General features: G+C 43.4%; 1 non-coding gene across 1 annotated transcript; it reads left to right on the top strand.

Moving 5' to 3' along the window:
• The first annotated feature begins 287 nt into the window (after positions 1-287).
• On the top strand, positions 288-359 carry trnac-gca (transfer RNA cysteine (anticodon GCA)). Its single transcript has one exon. It is a non-coding gene; the product is annotated as a tRNA-Cys (tRNA).
• Positions 360-6,152: the final 5,793 nt, after the last annotated feature.

Raw genomic sequence — 6,152 nt, 5'->3', positions numbered from 1 at the left:
GCAACGGTGAAACACCACTGGTAACCGGCACCCAGACCAGTCGCGCAGGAGTTTCCTTTCAGAAAACTATACAGGCTTTGTCCTATCTTGTCATGTGCCTGCAGGTACTCCGTAATCCCATCGCTAACAATCATTTCCAGCAACCTCCCAACCACTAATATCTGGCTAACAGGCCCTCTTAAATGGCGGAATAACGTTTGCAATTTTCCAGTCATCCGGTACGCCAAAATCTATCAATACTTGAAAGATTATTGTCAATGCCTCCACAGTTTGCAGCATTAAAATGTGGGGGTATATCTCAGTGGTAGAGCATTTGACTGCAGATCAAGAGGTCCCTGGTTCAAATCTAGGTGCCCGCTTCAAAAAAAAATAATATTTCCTCAAAGTGACCACAGCGATGATATAGAATGTAATTTCATTTTTTGGAGTTTAATGCTGATAAGTGTGAGGTGCTACATTTTGGTAGGACTAATCAAAATAGGACATACATGGTAAATGGTAGGGCATCGAGGAATGCAGTAGAACAGAGTGATCTAGGAATAATGGTACATAGTACCCTGACGGTGGAATCTCATGTGGATAGGGTGGTGAAGAAAGCTTTTGGTATGCTGGCCTTTATAAATCAGAGCATTGAGTATAGGAGTTGGGATGTAATGTTAAAATTGTGCGCTTTGGTGAGGCCAAATTTGGAGTATTGTGTACACTTCTGTTCAGCGAATTATAGGAAAGATGTCATCAAAATAGAGCGAGTACAGAGAGGAGTTACTAGAATGTTACCTGGGTTTCAGCACGGAAGCTACAGAGAAAGGTTAATCATGTTAGGTCTTTATTCTTTGCAGCGTAGAAGGCTGAGGAGGGACTTGATAGAGGTGTTTAGAATTATGAGGAGAATAGATAGAGTTGAAGTTTTTCGATTGTGAGTATGCGAGATTCAAAACAAGAGGACATGAGTTGAGATTTAGTGGGCAAAAGTTTAGCGGTAACTCCAGGTGGAATGTCTTTACTTAGAGAGTGGTAGCTGTGTGGAACGAGCTTCCAGTAGAAGTGGTGGAGGCAAGTTCGGTATTATCATTTAAAGTAAAATTGGATAGGTATATGGACAGGAAAGGAATGGAGTGTTATGGGTTGAGTGCAGCTCACTGGGACTTGCTGAGAGTAAGCGTTCGGCACAGACTAGAACAGCCAAGATGGCCTTTTTCCGTGCTGTTATTGTTATATGTTATATGGATATATGGATACCTCCTTGATTGGTCAATGTATGAAAGGATACTGGAGGGCAGCGGGGGCAATGCTGAAGAATGGGATTGAGAAGAGAATTGGATAAGCCGTGATGACATGGTGGTGCAGACTCGATAGGCCAAATGGCCTAATTCTGCTCTGATATCGTATGGCATTTTGGTAACGTAATCTGTATTCTGAAACTCTGTTCCATAAGTCAAGAATATCCTTTTCAGGGAAGTTGATGGGGATGTGATTTTAATTTGGTTGGAAGCCCCGCCCCCCCACCTCCCACTATTTCTGGCACTCCTGATCCGCCTCCAATTGCAGACCGCTCACGCGGCGTTCCACCGCCGCCATTCGCAACATCCCTTGCTCCCGTTACATTTACAAACCCGCTTTCCACTCCATTCGGGTGCATATGTCAGTGGCTCTATGCACAGTAGCATAGTTCCATACAGAGTTTACCATGGATATTCTGCAAAACCTGACGCGTCTAAAATTTGCAATAAACAGTGGGCTTTGCTCAACTGCTTCCTATATGAATTTTGTCAGACTTTGTCAGATTACGAACGATGGAGAGGCAACATCTGTTGAACTGCGCAGACGCAGAGTGAGAAACTGATTTAGCAAGGTTGGGGTGACAGAAGACTCTGGTCCTGGGTAATGCAATCGATCTTCTGTAGCTTGACACCCCACTGAGAAATTTCTATTACAACCCTTCCCGTTATCCTTGCCTTCGAAACGTCTGCTTTGCAAATGTCGCTTGAGATACAACCACAAGAATCAAGCAACCAAAGTCAACTGCGATATTATCGTACATTCCCTGTTGTTCCAAGGCTTTCTCTTCACTTTCATTCACCCGACAATGTCCATTCTGAAACATCGGAATCACGGTCAGTCCAGAAGCCATTGCTCTCCTTGTGATTGTCAAGTCTCTGTGATAATTTGGAATTTATTCACCCACTGTAACAATTACTCCAACTCATTGACCATTTGCCCTGTTTCCTACTTGAACTGTATTTGCCGCAATGATATATCTTACTGTTAACCCATTGAATACCAGAAGTAAACAGATCGGTAGCAACGGTGTTAAAATGCTATCCAGAAATTCGTATCCTTTCCACATGGGTGAGGTAGCGTATTTAGCTGTGAACGCGCAATGCCACGGTATGTTGTCAATGATGACGTACGGTTCAACGGCAAAGTAATAGGGGACACATTTGACGCAGCTCACTATAACCACAATCACGATAACCACCGTTGCTGTTCTCTCAGTGCAGTATCGTTCCCGGAGCTTTCGACAACATATTGCGATGAAACGATCGAAGGTAAAACTGACCGTAAACCAAACAGAACAGTCCCTCGTTACAACCCTAAATACAAGTGTCAAGGCGCATACAGGAGTGATGAGCAGGGATCTAAAACAAATGTAGAATTTCTTGGTCCGTTCCGGTAAACGGAAAAATATAATCATCATCAAATCCGCTGATGCCATTCCAACCAGGTAACGGGTGATGCATTTGGAGAGTCCGCATTTTCCCCGAGATAGGATCACTATCGCCGGTAAATTAACCTCAAGAAATTTGTAAAAAATAAAAATGGAATTATTATTGGCTGCAACTCTCTGAATGTCTAGTATTCTTCCGATGATAAGCAGTATATGTTATTTTTTCGAACTACAAAGCAGAAATTCAATGTATGCGGACTCCGTCAGCTGCTGAAATGGGACATTTTCTAATCAGTGTTGATTCTAACATAAACCATCATCCTGAACAATCAACATGGACAATCAACTACAACTGATATATTTTGTAACATCGACGAAGCACATTCGCATCTGACATTGAGGACGGGACATTAGCACGGCAGGAGAAATGGAGTGCACTTTATTGAAGGCAGAGATAGGATGATTTTTTCCTTCGATCGTTCTGGTCATTTGGAAACATTTGAATGACGAAAAAGTAACAGCTGATACCTGTATCACAATAAAGCACGCTGTACGTATGTTCTGCTAAGCATATAAGAGATCGAGAGCAATATTCCAGGGACCCTTGATAATAAAAAGTTACGAGCCCACACGATATTAGCTGCGGTTTGTGGACCGATTACTGAACGTCCTTTTCCTGCACACACACATGGGCCGTTCGGTATGAGGAATTGATCTACTCCTGGTGAAAGACTTGACCAATTTAGTCGATACCCATGTCTTCCGGTGCAGTCTATTTAATTTTAAAGACATTAGTCAGAGCTGCCACAGTTCCACCACCATTTGCTCATCAATATTCGGTTTGAACAGACGTAGAATTTAAAATCTCTGATCTATCAAGTTCCAGACCGGTCTATTATTTGCCACGGAGACAGAATTAAATACTGTAAAATGCAAAGCATTATATCCGGACTGAAACTGTGTTCTGAAAATCCAAAGCTGCTGATTTGGATCCAACACCGGATTAGCAGAGAAAGGATGGTTAATTTGTTGACTGTGACTAGCGTTCCGCTGGGATTGGGGTCAGTCGCGTTGTTATTTATCATCTATTACAATGATTTGGTTGTCAATGTTAACAGGTAGATCAGAGTAAATGCGGAAGATCCCAAAACTGGGGGCGTCCTGTACAGCCAGGAAGGTTAGGGAAACTTGAGCGTGACCTTCACTGTCTGGGAAATGGTGGAATTGAACCTGGGCAAATGTGATGTGGTCAGCGTCTGGAGAAAAACACGCAGCAGGGAAATTGCTGTTGCTGATTTCGTACTCTGATTGGGGTGAGCCGGTCGTTAAGGAGAGATCTTAACTCATTTTATCACTAAATTGGGTCGTGTTTATATTTCGAGGCACGGGCTCATTATTGTTTGCGTTTATCTAAATGAAATTCGACGATATTTGTTTGCTTATCCAGTTACACTCTTTTGTTTAGCCATTCACACGAAAATAAATCCAAATATTCTCCCGTGGTTTTCCAGATAAAGAACCTCAATTTCGAAAATAGTAGTTTCAGATAATGGAAAACACCGGGGAACATGAAAATGGCGAGCTTTCATCACCTTTACACAACCGATATGATATTCTCTGATGTCTCATACCAGGAATAAAAGAGGATTATGATTGTTAAAATGCCATGTGTACACATAAACCAACGTTCAGCATATATAACTATTGAAGAAAACGTGCTAAATGCTGCAAATAAATGTGTATGTGTTTTATTTTCAATCGAACAGTGTGATCACAACAAGGGAGAATTATTGTACATCACTAATCAGATTAACTACTGTCAAGATGAGGTGCAGTTAAGGCGTTATATTTCGGTACTTGCAGAAGCACGAAAACGTTCAGTTATATGTTTGTGCAAAATAAAATTTAGAGCTTTTGTTTCCAAAAGAGATTTTGAACTAATTTGTAAATATTGCTCGAATGAGACAAAACTTTGCAATGGAGAGAATAAAGAGATATCTGCATTTGGGAAGTGATGTGAAACACAGCCGAATGATTGTCCGCAAACTCTCCATTAGGCACACTCACGGTCATCTGTTTGTGCTACTGGAGATTGGATTGGATGACAGCAGACGTATTGACTGTAATACTGAAACGTCAGAACGTTTACTCGCTTGGTGTATAGTTCATAGAAGCACTTCCGTTCTATTTGCAGAATGGTCCGCGCTTTACTAACTTGTCCCTGACCACAATGATGTTTTCATTACTTCCCTTGAGCCATCACTGAGCTGAAATGATAATATCACCGCTGGCCAGCCTGACAGCATCATAACTAATCCTACTGACCATCGTTAACCTTAATGACAATGTTGTCGTTTCAGCAGCCTCAAATGATGAAACTGATGACGTCCCGTCGTAATCTTGTTATTCACTGAAATACATTCCTGAGATATCCATATTTTGAAATTCTCATCTATGTACACAATTCCTCTGTAGATATTCAGACTAGTTCCGAAGTCCTGTGTAGTTTGGTGGGCGCCGAAGATGTTTCGAATGGTGGCAGCAGGTTCGGTTGGCAGTCTGAACGGCCCCCCGTGCCCTCCTCCGGCAGTGGAGCACCAGGGCCTTGACCGACGGGTCTTCTACCGTAAACACCTTCGCAGAGAATGCCGGTGATCGGCAATCATGAAGATCACAAAAGTCCATATACCGTTACAGAGCAGTGTGTACATTTCTACGGTAGGAGTCGGAAAGGCAGCGCAAAATCTTGTTCACCTGCTGAGTTGTCCATGCTGACTGACCGTTGTTCTGTAGATCATAACCAAACGAGAAACTGTCTGAGGCGAGGGAGCTCTCTTTCATGAAGGCTTGGAAAACAGCTGGACTGTTGGAAAGTCGAAAAGTCACCTCCAGGCATTCGTAGTGATCAGCAGCGTTATGGTCGTATTCTTCCACTCGTCACCTGGCAGATGCAGATCCATTGTACACTCTCCGTATATTCAGTCCAGTGAAGGGTGGACCATGTTGAGTGTTTTACCTCCGCTCCGGCGCCGGCTGGGGGCTGGGATGGGCGGGTAAATCTGTGCAGTAGCGCGTTGACTGAACAGTCATTCATGGCTTGGTCTGATGTGGGGTGAGATCGCGCAGATGAACCTGGGGCGAGGTAAGACTCGCAAGGACGTTGATCGGTATGTGTGTTGTCAGAGAGGAGACACGGGGCTGGATTTCCGTTTACTGAAGCTGTTGGCTAAGTTGTGGTCTTTCTCTGCACTGCGCTCGAGGGTTTCATTCGTCTCCAAAGTTTTAGCGGATGAAGTCAGCTGATCCGGCAAGTCGGTCAACAACTCAGCAGTGAGGCTGATCACCAGGAGAAGTGAGAGACGTGGGCGGAGAGCCAGGGGTAACCCAAGGTCAGAGGATGGAAAAGGGTAGATTTGCGGTACTCTATGATGATCACCTGCACTGTTCGTATGTTTGCCCTGACCAAATCATACCCTCAGGAAAA

This window comes from Hemitrygon akajei, unplaced genomic scaffold, assembly GCF_048418815.1.
Source record: "Hemitrygon akajei unplaced genomic scaffold, sHemAka1.3 Scf000049, whole genome shotgun sequence".
Classification (NCBI taxonomy): domain Eukaryota; kingdom Metazoa; phylum Chordata; class Chondrichthyes; order Myliobatiformes; family Dasyatidae; genus Hemitrygon; species Hemitrygon akajei.
This window is presented reverse-complemented; position numbering and strand designations above follow the sequence as displayed.